This window comes from Corvus brachyrhynchos, unplaced genomic scaffold (genome assembly GCF_000691975.1).
Source record: "Corvus brachyrhynchos isolate BGI_N302 unplaced genomic scaffold, ASM69197v1 scaffold661, whole genome shotgun sequence".
Lineage (NCBI taxonomy): Eukaryota > Metazoa > Chordata > Aves > Passeriformes > Corvidae > Corvus > Corvus brachyrhynchos.
The window spans coordinates 326,123-344,849 of record NW_008236246.1 but is presented as its reverse complement, the minus strand read 5'-3'; the positions used below and the strand labels follow the sequence as shown (position 1 = coordinate 344,849).

At 58.7% G+C, this 18,727-nt stretch overlaps 1 protein-coding gene across 3 annotated transcripts in view; it reads right to left on the bottom strand.

Moving 5' to 3' along the window:
• LOC103624268 (disks large-associated protein 4-like) overlaps window positions 1-18,727 on the bottom strand; it is a 135,556-nt gene that overhangs the window by 56,116 nt on the left and 60,713 nt on the right. For all 3 annotated transcript variants that reach the window (XM_017746953.1, XM_017746954.1, XM_017746955.1), the window contains exon 3: window positions 6,205-6,298. The gene's annotated coding sequence lies outside the window, so the exon portion shown is untranslated. The remainder of the gene's footprint in view (window positions 1-6,204; window positions 6,299-18,727) is intronic.

Below are 18,727 nucleotides of genomic sequence, written 5' to 3'. Positions count from 1 at the left end.
CTGCTGTGCTCTGCAGCAGCAGCAGCCCCCCTGGAGCCCCCTGCCCATGGGACCCTCTGGGCTGGTGGAGCCGGGGTGGTGCTGGCTGGGAGGTGCCAGCAGGGAGGCTCAGGATGTGCCAGCTGGCACCCACAGCGCTCACAGAGTGGTGACAGAGAGCCGCAGGCGATGTTCCCAAAGGAAGCCCTCTGGGCACAAGGGAAGGTCAGGGTGTAGCACAGGCTCCAGGCTGAGCTACTGATCTGAATTCCAGGTGGCTTTGTATGGCCAAGCTCCACCTGCAAGCCTTGGAGGGGAAGCCCTGCAGGAGGCAGAAGCTCAAATCCTCCCTGAATACCACCCTGAAGTACCCAGGCTCAGCTCTGCCTGCCATGGTCACTCTCCCTTCCTTCTTTCCTTCTCCCAGCCCTGGAATCCCAGTAAAATCCTTCCCTTGGCCCAAGGCCATCCTGGCTCCGACAGCCCCTGTGCTTCTCCCATCACAGGAGTCAGGCTCCCTAAGGAGACACCACACCCTGATTGGATCACAAAGGGATGTCTCTGGATGTTGATCCTAAATCCATCCTTGCCTTCTGAGAGCAGTGGGTATTTGAAGCAGAAATCTCCTCCTAAGGCAGCCCGTGACTGCCTCGCGACAAAGCACCACTGCCTTGTGCTCACGGGGCTCCAGGTACACTCAAACTGCCTTAGAAATCAATAGAAAGAGGGAAATGAGATGAAATTCAAGAAAGGTAAATCAATGCCATGCAGTGAAGGTCTAGTGTGCACAGGAGGAGGAGAAGGGCCAGGGTCGGGCTGGCTCCGGGTGCTGGAGAGGCAGAGGGGCAGGGAGGAAACACTGAGGGGCTGGGGGATGAGTGGGAGAGGAGAGAAAGAGAAGGTTTTGGTGGGGCAGGGGCAGAAATGATGGGAAGGTGGGAGCAGGGGAGGGCAGGGAGCTCCCTCTCTCCCAGACTGGTTTCCCCCTGCCAAGGGGGGACACTGTATGGCAGAGTTCACTGCTCCCTTCTCCTGTGGGGCTGCCACAGGTCCTGATCCTCCTGCCTGTCCTGCCTGCTCCAGGATCCCTTCCCTTGCTGGCCAGGGAGGGGTGAGGTGCATCCCTGCTGCTGGGCATGTGCTGGTGCCCACCACGCTGTGTTTGCTGCCTCCTCTGTCAGCTGGTTTGCCTCTATGAGGGATTAAACTGTTTTCTTACATTTCAATTACTCTCTGCAATCCTTGGCACTTTCTTTAGACATGGGGTCAGGGAAGGGAAAAGTCCAACAAGATCTTCCGCACCATCTCTTAGATTTGGAAGGATGAAAAAAGCTTGAAACTAAATCTCTCAAATCCGTGATCAGACTGGGCAAGGGCTGTCTCCTAGGACAGCTGCCCAGTGTCCCCGCTGTGTCACCCAGCCCCAAGCCAGGCACCCCAGCAGGGGTGGTCAGCCCCGCCCCAGAGGGGGGCACCAGGGTCATGGCAGGAGAAGACCTGTGGAGCAGAGGGTCACAGCAGGGGCTGCCAGGGCCAGGACAGGACCCAGAGCCCATGGAAAGGGACTGGTTTAACCCCATTACCTGTCTTCCCCTCAGTCAGTTTTCTCAGACTGCCCTTCCTCTTCCCAGTGGCTTTGCTGATGCTCAGACGTCTTGGAAGCAAAGGGGATGAACTGGCCTGACCTGACCTGACCTGACCTGATTTACGGCACTTTTGTGTCCCAGACCCCAGCCAGAGGCAGCTTCCTCTTGGGCCTGGCTCACAGCCTGCAGGTTTGGATGGGCTGCACCCAGCCCACCTCCAGCAGCCCCTCTGGCAGCTCCAGACACCGGGCAGGGGCTGGGATCACAGAACAGAATTCCTGTGTGGTTTGGGTTGGAGGGACCTTAAAGCCCATCCAGTTCCACCCCCTGCCGTGGGCAGGGACCCTTCCCACTACACCTGGAAAGTTGCTCCAAGCCCCAACCAACCTGGCCTTGGACACCTCCAGGGATGGGTCTCCAGCCATGGCAGGGACCACTGGCTGTGATCAGCTTCTGTGCTGGGGCTCTGCACCACAGGGGAATTGGGCAAACTGATGCCACTGCCCACCCTGCCCCCTCCTCTTTAACTTCTGGGGTGGATGTGGGTTTCAGGAGATGTTGCCCTATTTCTATTGTCCTAAATGTTGCAAGTCCACCTTAGATCAGCTTATCCCGAGGGCACAGATAACAGGGCAGACTCCCTGCCCCCTCTCAGCAAGGAGGGAACAGCAGGAGGAGTCCCACAGCCACACCCCACTGCTGTCTGCTTCCATCTGTTCCAGGAGCCCTCTTTGCAGCTGGCTGGCATTTGCCAGCCCAATCCATGGCAGAGGCCCTGGGCAGGGCTCAGTCCTTCTCACCAAGCCTGGCAGATCCCAGGGAGCTCTGAGAGCACCCCACACTCATCCAGATTTCTGCTCCTTGTACGTGCACACTGGGACCGTAGCCAGAAGTGTTCCACAGGCATGTGGATGTGGCACCTGGGGACATGGTTTAGGGGTGAATGTGGCAGTGCTGGGTCAATGGCTGGACTCCATGGAGCCTTTTTCAACCTCACCGAGCCCATGGGGGCAAACACAGCTCTGTGTGGCTGTGGGGGTGTGTGTGACACAGTGCTGTGTGTGACATGCCCAGCTGTGTGGGCTGTGGGGGTGCACCTGTCACTGGGGTGCCCTGGGTGTTACAGGGCTCCTGCAGGACTGGGGAGCACTGGGCTGGTGGCTCATTCCACCCGCCACGGGCAGCTCTGTGCTCCTCCCTCCCTGCCTTTTCCCCTGCCCTTGGCACACACGTGCCATGCAAGGGCTCCCTGTCCCCTCCCTGGCCACCCGGCTCTGCTGCTGCGGCTGAGCAATGCCTTGACCCAGAAAAGGGCACTTGAAGAGCTCTCCAAGTGGTGCTGAGGCCCTGGCACAGGGTGGCCCAGAGCAGCTGTGGCTGCCTCTGGATCCCTGGAAGTGTCCAAGGCCAGGCTGGACAGGGCTTGGAGCAGCCTGGGACAGTGGGAGGTGTCCCTGCCCATGGCAGGGGGTGGGACTGGATGAGCTTTAAGGTCCCTTCCAGCCCAAATCATTCCAGAATTCTCTGGATCCCCGATTCCATGTCCTGCTGAGGCAGGGCTGGCCAGGAGCCACTTGGGTGATGCTCGGGAGAGGCTGGCAGCACACCAGGAGAAGCAGCAGCCTGTGAAATGGGACTGCTCAGAGCACACAACCTCCAGGAGGAAGCCACCCCTGGACTGATGGGGCTGAGGGCACCCTTTGGGGTCAGCTGGTCCTGCCCTCTGCCCATCAACTCTTCCAGGGCTCCACGTCCCCCAGGCTCCCACGCAAACCCTGGCCCAGCCACCCAGGCTGGCTGCAAACACAGAGGCGGCTTTTATATCTGGAACCAGCAGCACGATAATAACGGGCTGGAATCGGGAGAGATGATTGGCAACCTGCAGGGGGAAAATGCCTCCCCTCTCCCTGCTGCAAGGAGCTGAAAGGATTTGTGTGCTGTGGTGTAGGTGACGTGGGCCTGCCCACATGCTCGGAGTCAAACGTTCCCTGAATTAGCAGGAGCTCTGGATGTGGCGCTGGCGGGGGGGCCGCCGGCTGCCAGAGCCCTGCATTAATGATGATTCAGAGTTCACAATCTGATCATGGCCGATAAAAATAGCTGGCTCCTGCTCGGAACAGTTCATTACACAACAGAACCTCCTCCCGCCACGCTGCTCCCGCCGCTGGCCCGGCAGCTCCATCCCGGGGCAGAGCCCATCCCCAGGGATGAGCAGGAGCAAGGTGCCCATCCTGGGATGGAGGCAGGGGCTCCTGAGCAGGAGTTAATGCCACCCACCGTGACAGTGTCACCAGGGGAACCCGGCACTCACTGCACAGCAGTGCAGGGGACAGCGGCTTCCAGCACGCCAGGTGTGCCACCTATTTGGGATCCGTCCTTAGGAGATGGGGAATCCTCTAGAGCCTGCCCATTGCCTAGGGATGTCCCAGGGCTCACCCAGCCCATCCTCACCGCCCTGCCAGGCGGCCATCACCAGGTGAAGCACAGCCCCGCTGGTAGCTGAGCTGGGTAGAGTCCGATCCCTCGGCCGTGTCCCTGGGGAAGGATTTTCCCACATCCCTCCTCACGTGGGAATAAATGGCTGGTGCCCTTCGAGTGTGGGATCTGCACACAGCTCCTGAGGCCCCACAGGAGTCAACACCAGGGGTCTCCTGCTTGTTCTTCAGGCCAAGGGGTGTCTCTGCCCACTGGTGCACACTGGGGTGATGAGAGGGACAGGATCTGACTGGCACCATCCCAAAATGACAAGGAATAATTTATCTTACCTTAAGAGCTCTGAATACTACTTTTTTTTTTTTTTTAATCGGCCAGCAAAACCAAACTCTGTGAAAGTCAAGGGCTGTGATATGACAGAGATTTTTGACTTCAGGTGTTGTCTAAGCTGGAGGAGCAGATGAACTCCTGAGAGAGACGGAGAACTTATTTCCACGTAGATGTCACGGGTAATATAATCAACTCTCCAGGGAGCAAAACTCCAGAAATTCTGCAACCTATTTGTCTGTCCCTAAATAGAAGTTCCTCAAAGTTCTCCGTGAGATGGGATTTGCTGTGAAGCAGGAAATGCAAAGCATTAAGTAGGTCAAATGAGGCAAATGAGACAGGTAAGAAAGGGAATTTTCAGGGAGAGAGCAGGACAGCTGATGAGGTGGCTGGAGTGGAAGGAGCAGGGCAGGGAGCTGGACTGCTGTCTTTGAAACCCACCTGCAGCCCCTGCTGCCCTGCAGAGCACTCGGGGCACAGGCTGGTGACCACATGGGCCATGTTCCAGCTTGGCTGGAAAAGCAGCTGATGAGAACATTCTGGCCCAAAGCTGACCTGCTCTGGCCAGTGCTGTTCAAGGGGTCTGGCGGGGGTGAGGCAGTGTCTGCACAGCCCCCATGGAGCGAGCGTGGGGTGCAAAGCCCTGGATGCAAAGCCCGGAACACGGCTGCCCTTGGCCTGCCTCTGCCCTGACTCGCAGGGAGGGAGGTGCTCCCCCCTGCACCGAACCCTTGTGACCCAGGCAGCGGCAGAGACTCTGCCTGGCCTGTGCTGCCACCCTGCCCAAAGCCCATCACAGAGAGCCCTCCTGCCTCTCTGTGCTGCCAGAGCCATCAGCAGCCCCAGCACCACGGCCTCAGTGCCCCTCCCAGGGCACAAAGACCACGCTGAGGAGGAGGAGGAAGTTCAGCCTGGAGAGGAGGAGACTGAGGTCAAACTTCACTGGAGCCTTCACGAGCGGAAGGCGCTGAGCTCTGCTCTGTGTGAGCAGTGACAGGAGCCAGGGAACGGCTGGAGCTGTGTCAGGGGAGGGTCAGGCTGGACGTCAGGGGAGGGTCAGGCTGGACATCAGGAAAAGGTTCCTCATCCAGAGGCTGCTGGGCACTGCCCAGGCTCTCCAGGGAATGGGCATGGCCCTGAGGCTGCCAGAGCTCCAGGAGCGTTTGGACACCACACCCAGGCCCAGGGTGGGACTGTCGGGGTGTCTGTGCAGGGCCAGAGTTGGATCCATGATCCTTGTGGGTCCCTTCCAACTGAGCACTCTCCATGATTCCCTGTCTCCTTGCCCTGTTTGTGGCAGAGCAGTCCCAGGATGCTCTGAACGGCCGTGGCTGTCACTGCTGCACCACCAGCTCTCTGCAGCTGAGCAAGGACGCTGCTTTGCTCCAGGACAGATGTTCCCGTGTCCTAAATGTCCGCAGGGAGCCAGGCAGGGCCCTGCCCGCACTCGGGATACGGGATGGAGATGCTCTTTGGCACTGGGTTTGCTCAGTGCCTCAGACAAAGCAGCTCCTGTTGCCTGAGGGTCCCGGAGCAAAGAGGAGCAGGTGGGCAAAGCCAGCAGCTCCCTCTGCCATCCCTTCGGAGCCCAGGCTGGGCCCGTGCGCAGCTCCTGCGTGCTCGGAGCTCGGGAACACTTCCTTTGTCTCAAAGTGGGTCAGGCGGAGGCGTGACGTTACTATAGCAATGGGCAGGAGATTTCATAACTTTATTTTGCGAGGGGTGTGTTGCAGGATTCGCCGGGAGATGGAGGGAGGGTTGTCATTGCATCACCCTCGCAGCGTCCCTTTCCCAGCCCGCTCCTGCAGGAGCCCCCCCGGCCGGGTCTGTCCCCCCAGCCCCCTCGGGAGTCCCAAAGCCCCCCTGGGCCACCCCGTACCTCTCACAGCTTGCTGGGCTCGGGGTCTAGGCCAGACTCAGCATCCTGTGCACCGTGTGTCCCTCTGGGCTCCAGGGCTGTCCCTCATGAAGACCTGCGGGGCAGAGACAGAAGGGGACATGTCCTCAGGTCACAGGGGTCAGAGAGGGATCCTCCCGACCCACAACCCCGATGCTGCAAAGCCTCGCCAGCTCTGCCCGACACCCAGGCTGTGCCCAGCAAGGGGCAGACGGCAGACAGCGAGGCAGAGGCAGTGCCACGGGACAGGGAGAGATGTGGGAGTGGGTCCTGTGTCCCTCTGGGTGGCACGTGGACTGAGAGGATGAGCTGGAGATCAGCCAGGCGGGGAGGAGAACATCCCAAATGCTCCTTGCTGGGGGCTCAGGGCTGGGCAGAGCCCCTTTGCGGCAAAGGGCTCTTAGTCTTTCCTTGTTTCTTTATCATGGAATAGCCCCCTGCAGTCAGGAGCCGCTGACCTGGGCAGGGGGGTCACCCTCTGTGCCTCACCCTGTGGGCTGTCCCCTTTGGGCTGAGCCCACGGAGGCAGGAAGGACAATCCTGGGGACAACCTGGCAGCCTCTGGTGTTGCCCTTGCTGTGTCCCAGCCACGCATCTGTCAGAGCCCGCTCGGACTCTGCCCTGCCAGCGCTGCTCACGGCAGCTCCCCCCAAACCCCTCCCATCTGGGCACTGGGTGCAGCTGAACCTCCTTCCCTGCCACCCAACCACTGGAAAAATGCTCCCTCTTGGAAAGCCGGGTAAATAAATACGGGGAAAAACTCCAGTGTTTCTTAGCGTCCTCAAAACCCTACTGACCACACAGCGAGCACAGCCTGGGTTATCTAATCAGTGGCGTTAAATACTGCTCGGGGTTTGCATCGATGAACATGCCAGGCTGGTTTGTGTGCACACCCAGCCTGTCTGCCCTGCACTGGGAGCTGCTGGGGCAAGCTGGGCAACTCCTGCTGCAGGGAAGCAAGGGGTGGGAATGGCACGGGAACCAGACAAGGAAACAGCCTTCCTAGGACAGCTTTTTCATTCCTAGTTGAATGGAGGAGGCCATCTGGGCTTGAGAAGGTCTGTGAGAGCTCAAAGAGGGGTGAAAATAGGTGAACCCCAGTTTCTTGGCTCGGATGGAAGTCTGGGACAAGGATACAAACCTCGGCAATTTTCTAGGAAAGCCAGAGCTGGGTGCTGGGCTTGATTCCCACCCTGGTGATGCAGAAGATGATCAAACTGGTGCCCAGAGATGAGGCAGCAGCTCTTTGTCCCCAGAATGGAGAGATGGGCACTGCAGTGCCCCTGAGACCCCGCTCTGCCACCTGCTACCACCCAGCAAGAGGGGCTTTATCCCCAGGTAGCTCCCGCCTGGGGGGTCACACACATCCCGGGTGCCTGGTTATGGCACAGGCACTGTGTTCTCTCAGACACACCCCACAGCCCTCCGAGAACCTGTCCCAAGGAAGCAAAGACTGGACAGGTGGAGAGGCACAGTGCAGGCAGAGAGTAAGAGGTCAGTGTTCCCTGCAAGGCCCTCACGAGGGATATCCCAACAACAGGAGAATGGAAAGCCTGGGCAGCTCAGCAGACTGGCCTCCTAAATTGGGTACAAACCCTCCTCACCGTCCCACCAGCCCCGTCCCCAGTGCTGCAGAGGGGATTGTTAAAGCAAAGGCACGTGTCCTGGGACAGCCAGGCAAGGCAGTCACACCTGTCCCCAGAGTTCCCCTGTCCCCACACCAGAACAGCCCTGTGGTGAGGGAGCTGGGAGCTGCTGGGAGCTGGGCTGTGGAGCCGGAGCCCGAGGCTGAGACAGAGGTGACGCACATGTGGCTTCACCCAGCCTGGGAGGCCTCTGCTGTGGCCCAAGGGACACCTCCCCACCCCAAACCCAGACACTGCTGGGCTCAGGGGTATCCCTGCGGTGGCAGGCACTGCTCTGTGTGACTGTGCCAGGATGAGCTGTGGCAGGGCCAGGTGCCACTGACTGCACTGCACTGGCACTGCACTGCCACCACCCTGCCCTCTCGCAGCCCTCTCCATGGGACAGGGAATTCCAGCTCCTGTGGGCTGGTTTGGGTCCACGATCCAGACAGCAGAGCCACAAGCACAGCCAGGATCCACGGCCAGTGCTACCTCCAGTGCCAGCACCCACTTGTCTCTGTCACCCGCTGTCGCTGCCCTGCTCTACTGCCACCAGTGCTGGCATGGAGGGCAGCACCCTGGAGCCCCTGAAGGCCACCATGGAAGCCACCAGCATCTTCTAGGAATGCCCCCAGCACCCTCCTGGGTGCGCAGGTACCACCACAAGCACCCAGCACCCTGTAGCTACTGGGATGGAAGTGCCTGTCCAGTGCTGCCGTCACCCACCGTGCCTGTGCCTGTCACCAGCACTCCAAGGGTGCCCCAGGCCCCCAGGCACAGCCCAATCCTGGCACCCCTTGGCACATCCGATGGGTGGGAGGAGCAGTGCCCAGGTGCCTCCCGTCACCCAGCAGGTTCCTCCAACTAAGCAAGGCCATTGAAGCTCTGGAGGGAGAAGCGTTTTGGTGTGGAACACTGTTTTTCTCTTTGCATGCTGCTCTCACACTGAGAAAATGGCACCGTAATTGCTTTTAATTAATATCAGCATCAACGCCCAAGGAAATGCAAATGAACAATTGTGTCACCAGCACAGGCACCTGATGTTACCCACCAGCCAGACACCTCCATCATCCTCCTCTCCCTGCCTCCATCATCCCTCTCTCCCTGCCTCCATCGTCCCCCTCTCCCTGACACTCTCAGGAGCAGGATGCTCACGGCTGTGCTGGGAGGGGGTGGGATGGAGCTGCTGCAGGGAAGGACAGGACAGGGGCTGTAAGCTCAGGGAAGGGGACTGCAGACCAAGGGAAGGGTGGGGAGCAGGGGCCAAGCTGGGGCCCTGATTTTCCAGGCAATGAGGGCACAGGATGCCAGAGGAAGCAGCCAAGGGTCCATCCAGGACCTCCTGCTCCCTGCTCAGGAGTGTCTTGCTGATGAACTGATGTCCCTTCAAGACAATTTTGGTGAACGGGGTCTCAGATGCTCTGCAGCCAAACCTCACTGGAGAATCAGCTGGTGATTATTGTCCTCTTGGCCTAGGGAGGAGGCCACAGCCTGCCCTGCTGCAGCCTGGGTGGTTCTGTGGGGCTGGAGAAGGCCTTGAAGGGATGGATCTGGTGCTCCTGATCCCACCTCAGAGGTGGCTGCAGGTCAGGGATGAAATATGAATTATCCAGTGTCTGCTGGGGCCTCCTGAGGAAGGTGATGAGGTTTCAGCCGAGTGAGCAGATGAGGAGGGCAGGGAGGTCCTTCCCCTCCTGCCACTCCAAGGCCACACTGGTGTGGTCAGAGCCGGAGCAGAGCAAGGCCAGCAGAGCTGGGTGGGTGCAGGTGGTGCTGGGATCTAATTCTGGGGAAAATCCTGTGAAATGTTCCAGGCTCCAGCAGCAGCAGTTTGGGCTGGTTTCTGTGAGAAGAGAGGTCCCTCCCAGGCTGGGCCCTCACCTCCTGCTCCTTCCTGCTTCTCCTCCAGACTTGGAAGAGCCTCAGCAAACCACCCACAGCTGCTTTTGGTAAACCTGAGAGGAGATGAAGGGAACAAGCACAGTGACCTGGCAGCCAGCCCGGTGCTGGATCCAGAGCTCTGGGAGAAGGCTGTGAGTCCCTGTGAGATCCCACGAGCACAGCAGGGATGCTGCAGGGATGGGGGATGAGCAGGTCTGGCACAGGGGCAGAGAGGAGAGGGCGAGGAGCAGAGCACAGCCCCACAGGCAGGTGCCCAGCCATGGCAAGGGCTACTGAACACAGGGCTCCTTCTTCTGCTGTCACCCCTCCTGCTGTCACCCCTCCTGCTCTCGTGCCTGAACTCCTTCTAGCACCTGGATGTACAGACTCTAAGATCAGGTACAGACACTGCCAGCCCTTCTGAAACAGGCCATAACATCACAGTGTTAAAATCCAGCAAGAGAACTAAGGGAAATAAATAAATGTGGGCTCTGGTACCTCTAACCTCTGCACTGTTTCTCTGGGTAAAACAAACACATTCAGCTCATTTGGGAGTCCCAGAATCACCCGTTACACAGAGGATGTCTGGGGGCTGAGCTGGCAGCAGCACCTCCAGGGAAGGACAAGAGGCTGCTATGGATAGAGGGGAGAGCACAGCTGAGATATGGCTGAGCACGAGGGGAGACATTTGTAGCCAGGATTAAGATCCTTCTGAGGAGGCATGAAAGGAAAACTACGTGTGTGAAAACAGCAGAGGGAACAATTGAGCAAAGGTGGGAAGAGTGGGAAGTCCTGCTGAGCTGTGAGGAAGGTGCTCCCTCCCCAAGGCCAGAAGGCTCCCACGCAGATGCTTTGTCATCAGGGTCCTGTTGGGGCATGGGAGCAGGAAACGAGGTTATGGCACATGGAATGGGCTGCTCCTCTCCCTGCTCCCCTGACGGGAGCGTGTCCTGAACACAAGGACAACATCCACTGATCCTGCCTGAGATGGAAGGTGAAGTCAGCAAGAAGCTGAGGCAAAAGATCCACCCTCATGACTCCCAGAGGACAAACCCCACATCACTGTCAGCTGAGAGGGCCCTAACAGTGGCACTCCTTTATACACAGGGAGACCTGCCAGACCTTGGAGGCATCTTCTGAAGCAGAAAGACTTTGCAGAGAGTGACTCTGAGTGCCTGAAATCTGTTTCATTTGAAAGAAACATCACCCTCCCTTCTGCTAAGATCTTATATTAAATTTGCTGCCACTGATTTACTACATAAAGACAGAGATAACCTCTGCTCGACTCAACTGGTTCAGATCACATATTAGATGAAGTTGTTTCACTGGAAGAGTGGTCAGGCACAGGAACAAGTTGCCAGGGATGTGGTGGGGAAGTGTTGAAGAGCCACCCGGGTGTGGCACTTGGGGACACGATTTAGGGGTGTCTATGGTGGGACTAGGTTGATGGTTGGACTTGGTGGTCTTGAGGATTCTGTGACCTGAGATGGGAGCGTGGCCAGGCCAGCAGCTCCGGAGGGCAGGGGAGGGCACTGTGGGAGGGGTTACCCGTTCTTGGCATGGGAACAGCAGCAAACAGCCCCGAGATTCCCGGTGCAGGGATGGGGGAAGGAGCTGGGGGAGCAGAACTGAACTGAGCCTCTCCCTGCAGGCAGCGGGGGAACTGTGCCCCGGCAGGGAGGAGAGATGCTCCTACTGGGGGACTCCAGTGGGGTGGCACGTCCCCTCCTCAGGGCCCATCGTGAGGTGTGTGTAAAGCTGGGCAGCCTGGATGGTGAGGAGGGACTGTGCACTGACACCACACCCCGTGGACAGGAGCAACCAGTGACAGGGCAGGGCACAGCTGGGGCACAGCTGGCAGGGGCTGCGGGGACCTGTGAGAAGCTTCCTGTGGTGGAAGCCTTTCCTCTGAGGCCATGGGGGTGTGGGACAGACCCGACAGGACCTGAAACAGTGAGGGAGAAGGGCAAGCAGGAGGGACTGGGAGCTTTCATCTGCATGACATTGTGATGTAGAGAACAAAACTGGTCCAGACAAGGCACTTGGAGAGAAGAAATTCTCAAAGTGCCTTCACTCCGCTGCCAGGGAGCCTGGATGACACACTCTGCTCACATATGGACATGGATTTGACCGAGTTGTGCTCCCAAAATCTGGCTGGGAGCGTCACATAATTGGAGTGTTACAACCAGCAAATGTTAAAATCAACAACTTCAGGGAGGAATGAGGGCGCAAAGGGACATCAGATGTCACGGCAGGCAAGGTCAGCAGTTTGAGTCATACCCACCTGTAAAGCTCTCAGATCTGTCCCAGCAGAGGCAGCAGAAGGTGCAGAATGCACAGGGCCCTCCCCAGCCTGGCAGCTGCTCTGCTGTGATCTGTGATCTGCAGGGAAAACGCGTTCCCTTGCTATGGGAGAGAGCTGTGCCGAGCACTGCATCCCAGCGTGAGCCCAGGATGGAGGTGCAGGACACGGTGGCTCAACAGCTGGACACATCTGTACAGAATGATGGCTAAAGCGAGACCCTGCCTCAGTCAGGGAAGGCAGCAGGAGCAGGGCTCTGTGGCACCCACGGTGTCTTACCAGAAAAGAGTCTGTTTACGGCAGCTTGGTGTCTGGGAGGATGCTCATAGAACCAGGGAGCCATTAAAACTGGAACAGCCCTCTGAGATCATCAAGTCCAACCCTTCACCCAGCACTGCCAGGTCCACCACTATGCCACGTCCCCAGGTGCCACATCCACATGTTTTTTGAACGCTTCCAGGGATGGTAACTCCACCACTGCCCTGAGCAGCTGTGCCAGTGCCTCACTCCCCTTGCTGTGAAGAAATTTCCCCTAATATCCAGCCTGAGTGACTGTGGAAAAGAATGGAGGCGCATTGACCCAAAGCCAGAGAAAGGCTGATTTCCAGTCCTACAGCTGCGCTCACACCCAGCCACCGATGGTCACTGGCTCTGCTGGCTCCTACTCCAGCAAAGCCAGGGCACACAGGGCTGGGCCAGCCAGCCTGAGCTGGAATGTGGCTGCAGAGTGAGGAGCAGGCCAGAGGTGCTGGCTCAGAGCCACCTCCTGTGTCCCAGCCTGTCCCCAGCCTGTCCCCAGCCTGCAGCCTGGCACAATCTGTCCTCACCAGGGAACCCCGGATCCTGCCTGGGGTCGGGAGGGGGACAGGCTGCAAAGTGCCCATGTCCTGACCGTGCTGGGAACCCAGCTGCTCTCCTCTGGCAGGAACACCTGAAGGATCTGTCCTCACTCCCTGTCCCCGACACTGCCTGTCTGCTGACAAGGGCCAAAGGGCAGATCTCTCACTGAGGCTGGGCACAGCCTGACATGGCCACACCAAATTCAGCAAAAAATCCCTAAACCAGGTCAGCCACACCACCACGGCTGTCAGAAAGCCTGACACCCGCCAGCACCCGGTGGTGTAGTTCTGCTGAGAAGCCCTTAACCTTGACAGAAAGGCTCCTGGTGTAACAGAGCCCGCATCACCCAGGGGTGCCACGGTGCCACCCGGGCGCCCCTGGGGCAGGTCCCTGCTCTGCGCTGACGGCCCGAGCCCTGCGCTGGCGTGGCCACAAGGGACGGAGCCCGGGGAGAAGCGTCTGAGGCACACGGGGAGGGGCAGCGCTGCCGGCCCCGCTGAGCTCCGGCCCATCGTCTCGTGGCACCCCTCGGCTTGCGCGGGGCTGGTGGCCACGGCGTTGGGCTGGTGGCCACAGGGTAGTGCTGGTGGCCGCGGGGTCGTGCCGGAGGAGGGGACACGCCGCGCCCGCCGGGGCCGCCCCCCGCCGCCGTCACCGCGGAGCTGCCGTGGCCCCTCAGCAGAGCAGTGCGGAGGATGCTCGTGCTCTGAGAGCAAGGAGAGCTCTGCAGGTGCTGCCTTGAACGATTACGATGAGTAATTCCCTTTCAGCCCTTTAATCAGTCACTTTTAATTAGCGTGCCAGTTGTTTTTTCCTTAGCAAACAGCTCTTTCAATGAGGGGTTTCGCTGCATCTGCTGGGTTGGGAAAACACTGCTCCCTGATGGGGCTGTGCGTTCATTCTTTGGCAGGAGCTTCCTCCTGTGCAGGCTGTGGGACTGGGCTCACATGCAGAGCATGGCACAGGTCCTGCTGGTCCTTGGGAAGGCCCTTGCTGCTGAGATGGAGGCATCCCTGGAGGTGCTCTGTGCTGGTGGCATCCTGGACATTACTTTTTCCAGAGGCCCTCTTGTAGGCAAGGACATCCTCCTCATCCTCACCCCTTTCAGGCTTTTCAATTTCCCCTTTGAAACTTCCTTAGCTCTGTGATTCTGGTATCTCAGGGCAGCAAGTTCCACAGGGGAATTCTGCCTGTGGAAAAGGATCCCACCTTGATTCCCACGGGATACTCTGTCCCCTCCTTGGGAACAGAGTCCCCAGAGCAGCTGCTTTCCCAGCTCCAGCCCCTCTGACAGACCCAGAGGTGCCCTCACCTGCAGAGGTTTCTTCCTCGTGCAGGTGTTTCCCTGCTGCTCTGGACACCTGGACACTGCTGGCTGTGGGTCACCCAGCCCCATCTTCAGAGCAAATACCCAGGTGCTGCTTCCCCTCCTCATCTCCACGTCACTGAACTCCTCCTGAGCTCATCCTACATCCATGTCAACATCCAGCTCTTGGGCCAAAAGCTCTGCTTTCATTTTCCCTTGAATAATAGCCTACTTTTGGGTGGGTTTTCCCTCTCCCAAGGTGGCCTTTGCCCTCTGCCCTCAGAGGACCCTGTCCCTGGCTCCTTTCCCCTCTGGAGTGAGGGAAGCTCTGTCTCTCCAAGGGGCTCCAGCCTCTTCCCTTTTCCTGCCCAGGGCGGGATGTCCAGGCTGGCCCAGCTTCCCGTGAGTCACCAGCAAATCCCAGCTTCCTTCTCAGGGCCCTGGCACCAGAGCCCTAATTACAGGGCAAGACTAGCGGAAACAAGCTTATTATTTACCAGGCTAATGAAAATTAATCATGCCTCCCCCTCCCTTTCCTGGGAGAACAGTCACGGCCAAGAAAGCAGATTATAAAAGCATTATGGGCGACTGCTGTGCTGGGCTTTGGCACTGCCTGAGGGCTGTGGGCTGTGTTTGCAGGTCACCTGGAATCCAAGGGTTAAAGCTGCCCCCCGGTGCTGCCTGTTCTCCCTGCAGCCTGCTGCTGGGCACCGATGGAGCCCCGAGCCACGGCCAGCCAGGCTGGAGAGCCCTTCCCTGCTTTTCCAGGCAGCTGCTGCTTCTCCTGGAGCTGGGACCCCTCTGGCATCATGTGTCCTTGCAGAGAGCAGTGTGGGGTGCACAGGGATCCCAGCCCAGGGACTCCCAGCCCAGGGCAGTTCCCCAGCACAGCTCAGTTTGCTCCACACAGGCAGCCAGTGGCTCCAGGCTGCTACACAGGGCAGATGGAGGAAGACACAACAAGGACTGGTTCACGTTGCACAGATGTGGAAAACCAGAGCATCCTGCACCCACTGGAGCCACTGGTTCTGGAGAGAGTGCTGCAGCAGAGGGATGAACCCTGGCAAGTGCAAAACCCACCACCCTCGCTCAAACTATCACCCTCACGGAGGGGAAACTGCGGCACGGGATGGGGCAGGGCAGGCTGGGGGCAGGAAGAGGGTCTCGTGATCTCTGCCAGTGCCTGCCCCCGTGGTGCCAGCTGGGGAAGGAGGTCCCAGGGATGCAGCACTGCACACCCAGCATCCGGAGCTGAGCCCAGAGCTGCCCTGCCCGCCTGCAAGGCTGACCACAGCCCTCCTTTTCCAGGCTTAAAGATCTCCACATCCATGATCAGCCTCCCTCTCCCTGAGGCTGCACAGGCTGGGAGTGGGAAAAAGACAGGGAAGGGGCAGATTGCCTGGACCAGGATCTGGGATGGAGGGAGGGAGGTGAGGACCAGGTTCCAGGGCCAGGCTGGAGAGCTGCTCTCTGCCAGGCCTGTCCAGGGCAGCGCTGCTGGAGCAGCCCAACCCTCCTGCTGCCCACCACAATAATTAACTGTTGCTGTGGAGAAGGCAGGAAAATGAGCAGGAGGTCAATTTTCCATTTCCCAGTTGTGCACAACCAGTTCCAAGCACACAGCCTGAAAATAAATCTCCATCAGGCTCGTTACCTCTTAATTAACATCACCAGCTACAACATGTACTCCCCAGCCCAGGCACGGCCACTACTGATGTACAGCGAGATGGAGCCAGGGCTGGGCACAGCTGGTGGGAATTCTCCAGCTGGAAGTTCCAGCCCTGCTGTCCAACACGCTGGACTTGCCTCTGCTCCAGGATGGGGAGAGCTGCTGGATCTCCCCAGAACCGGCTGCGCTGGGGGCAGCTGGCACAGACAACTGAAAGAAAGTTGGTGAAACAACTGGAGTTTGTTCTCCTTTTGCATGGATTGGAATAAAGAAGAAAGGAACGTCCTGTGGGTGAAACATTAGATTAGAGAGATGGAACCTCACCCATGAGGAAAGGCTGGGAGAGCTGCGGGTGTTCTCCTGGAGGGGAGAAGGGTCCAGGGAGACTCCAGAGCCACTTCCAGTGCCTAAAGGGGCTCCAAGAGAGCTGGAGAGGGACTTGGAACAACGGATGGAGGGACAGGACACAGGGAATGGCTTCCCACTGCCAGAGGGCAGGGATGGATGGGAGATTGGGAAGGAATTGTTCCCTGGGAGGGTGGGCAGGCCCTGGCACAGGGTGCCCAGAGCAGCTGGGGCTGCCCCTGGATCCCTGGAAGTGTCCAAGGCCAGGCTGGATGGGGCTTGGAGCAGCCTGGGACAGTGGAAGGTGTCCCTGCCCATGGCAGGGGTGGCACTGGATGGGCTTTAAGGTCCCTTTCAATCCAAATTTTCCATGATTCTCTGGTTCTCTGCTTTTCGATCTCCTCCCCATCAGTGATTTCTCTCACAGGCTGTCCCCTCCCCTGGCCTGCACCTGGAGCAGCCCTGTCCCCACCAGGTGACCTGGCACAGGAAGGGCACAGGGGCTGCCACCATCAGTGAGGGGAGGAAGGAGTCAGGATGAAGGAATCCAGTTCTGCTCCTACCACCCTCCCACTTGGCACTTCTCTTCAAAGCACTGTGCAAACATTAACTAATTAATCCTCCCAACGCTCCTGGGAGGAAGAGACATCGACAGGGCTCTGTTCTAGACACCTGATAAACAAAAAGGGGGGTTGGAGGAGAAGCCAGACAGGCAAAACCTGCAGGTCACGGTGGTTCCTCTGCTCTTCCTGCTGCTCATGGCAGGGCTGGGCAGGCAGGGGCTGTGCCAGGAATCATCCTGTGCTCCAGGATGAAGGAGGGGGCTGCAGGGCAGAGCAGGGAGGAAGAAGATGAGCCCTGTTGTCCTCACAGACAGACAGATTCTGTTTCCAACTCCAGCTTTGATGGAATTTTGTAAGCATCATGGAATTAGCTTAAATGGAAGGAAACCCTGACCTGGCTGTTGAGGTATCCTGGAGGGAAGTACTGAGAGAAAGCACTTTGACTTTAAAAAAGAAGGATTTTGACTTGCTCAGTTCGGCAGGTGAGTTCCCCAGAGGATCTGAAAACTCAAACCGTGGGTTTCCAGCCTGAACATCCCCAAACACTGCAGCAGTTCCCGTGTCCTTTAGCTGAGCTCTTTCTTCTCCACCCTCGTGTTTACCCAGGAATGCATCAATAGGCAGCTGCTGCAGCCCCTCCCTTTCCAACAAGCCAGGCATCCCCGGGGTTTGCAGCCTGGCTGGGATCCCTCAGGACTGGCCCCACTGGGATCCTGCAGTTAATGCTTCCTTGCCTCCATCCCTAAACCCTCCTGGAGCTCCCTGTGTGCCAGCATCCCACTCCCTGGTCCACGGGGTGTGCCCTGCGTTCAGCACTCCCGGCAGCCAGCTCTTGGGAAGGACCCTGGCTGCAGGAAAATCCCCGTGCCAAGGGATGCAGATCCATCCAGGGAACCCCAGCAGTGCCCACAGCCCTCTGGCCTCCTGGGCTTCTCCAGCCTGCCTATTCCAGGGGATCCCCAGGGGGCTGAGATCTGCAGGGCCCAGCCAAGGTCCTGCTGTTTCCCTGGGAGTTGAGTTCAACTGGTCCAGTCCAGCTGTTTCAAGGAGAGGCTTGCCTGCTGTGCCCCAAATCAGAGCTGCTCAATGTTCAAACACAGCAGCACGTGAAGGCTGAAACCAGAGTCCTGGGGCTCTTCCCAGTTGCTGCCCACAGGTCTGGAGAGACACGGCCCGTCTGCCTTGGGTCTCAGTCCCCTGTGGGGTTTTCTGGAGGTGGAGAACCCTGGCAAAAACCTGCCATGGCACTGGCTGGATTTTGGGCTGGGCCTGGACCCACCTCACACAGCCAGACGCACTTGGCAGAAGGGGATGTGTTTTGTTCTGGTTCCCCTGCAAACAGCGGCAGATTCCAGGACAATTCCTCCCGGGGGCCCTGCACCAACCAGGCACAGCCCCTGTCCAGGGACACCTCACTGCTCCCCAGAACCACAGAGGGGTTTTCTTTGCTGGTGTTTTCCCCACGGGGCTGCTGGTCTGGTGCAGCACAGGAGAATCCCAGTGGGTACCAGAGGGGAAAGGGGAGGTGACATGTGCAGGGGTGGCAGGACAGCCCTCTGCCCAGGGTGGTAATGCTGAACATCCAACTTCCTCACCAAACAGAGGGATGAAACCCCAAATCCTGATGTTTCCAAAAAAAAAAACCCAGCCAGGAAGGACATCTGCCCCTGGCTGCCAGCACACAGGCTCCAGGCACCTGATGCCCTTCCGAGGGAGCTGTGGGCTCTCCTCTTTCTCTCACAAGACATTTTTTAGCAGCTTGATCCCATTCTTGCCATTTGCTGACCCGAAGCACACCCACACCCAGCCATGGTCCCCAGGCACCAGCCAGACCCAGGGCAGCCCCTCTGTGTCCCCTGGGCAAAGCTCAGCCCCAGCACCACCACAGCCCCAGCACCACCACCACCCCAGCACCACCATCACCCCAGCACCATCGTCACCCCAGCACCACCATCACCCCAGCACCACCGTCAC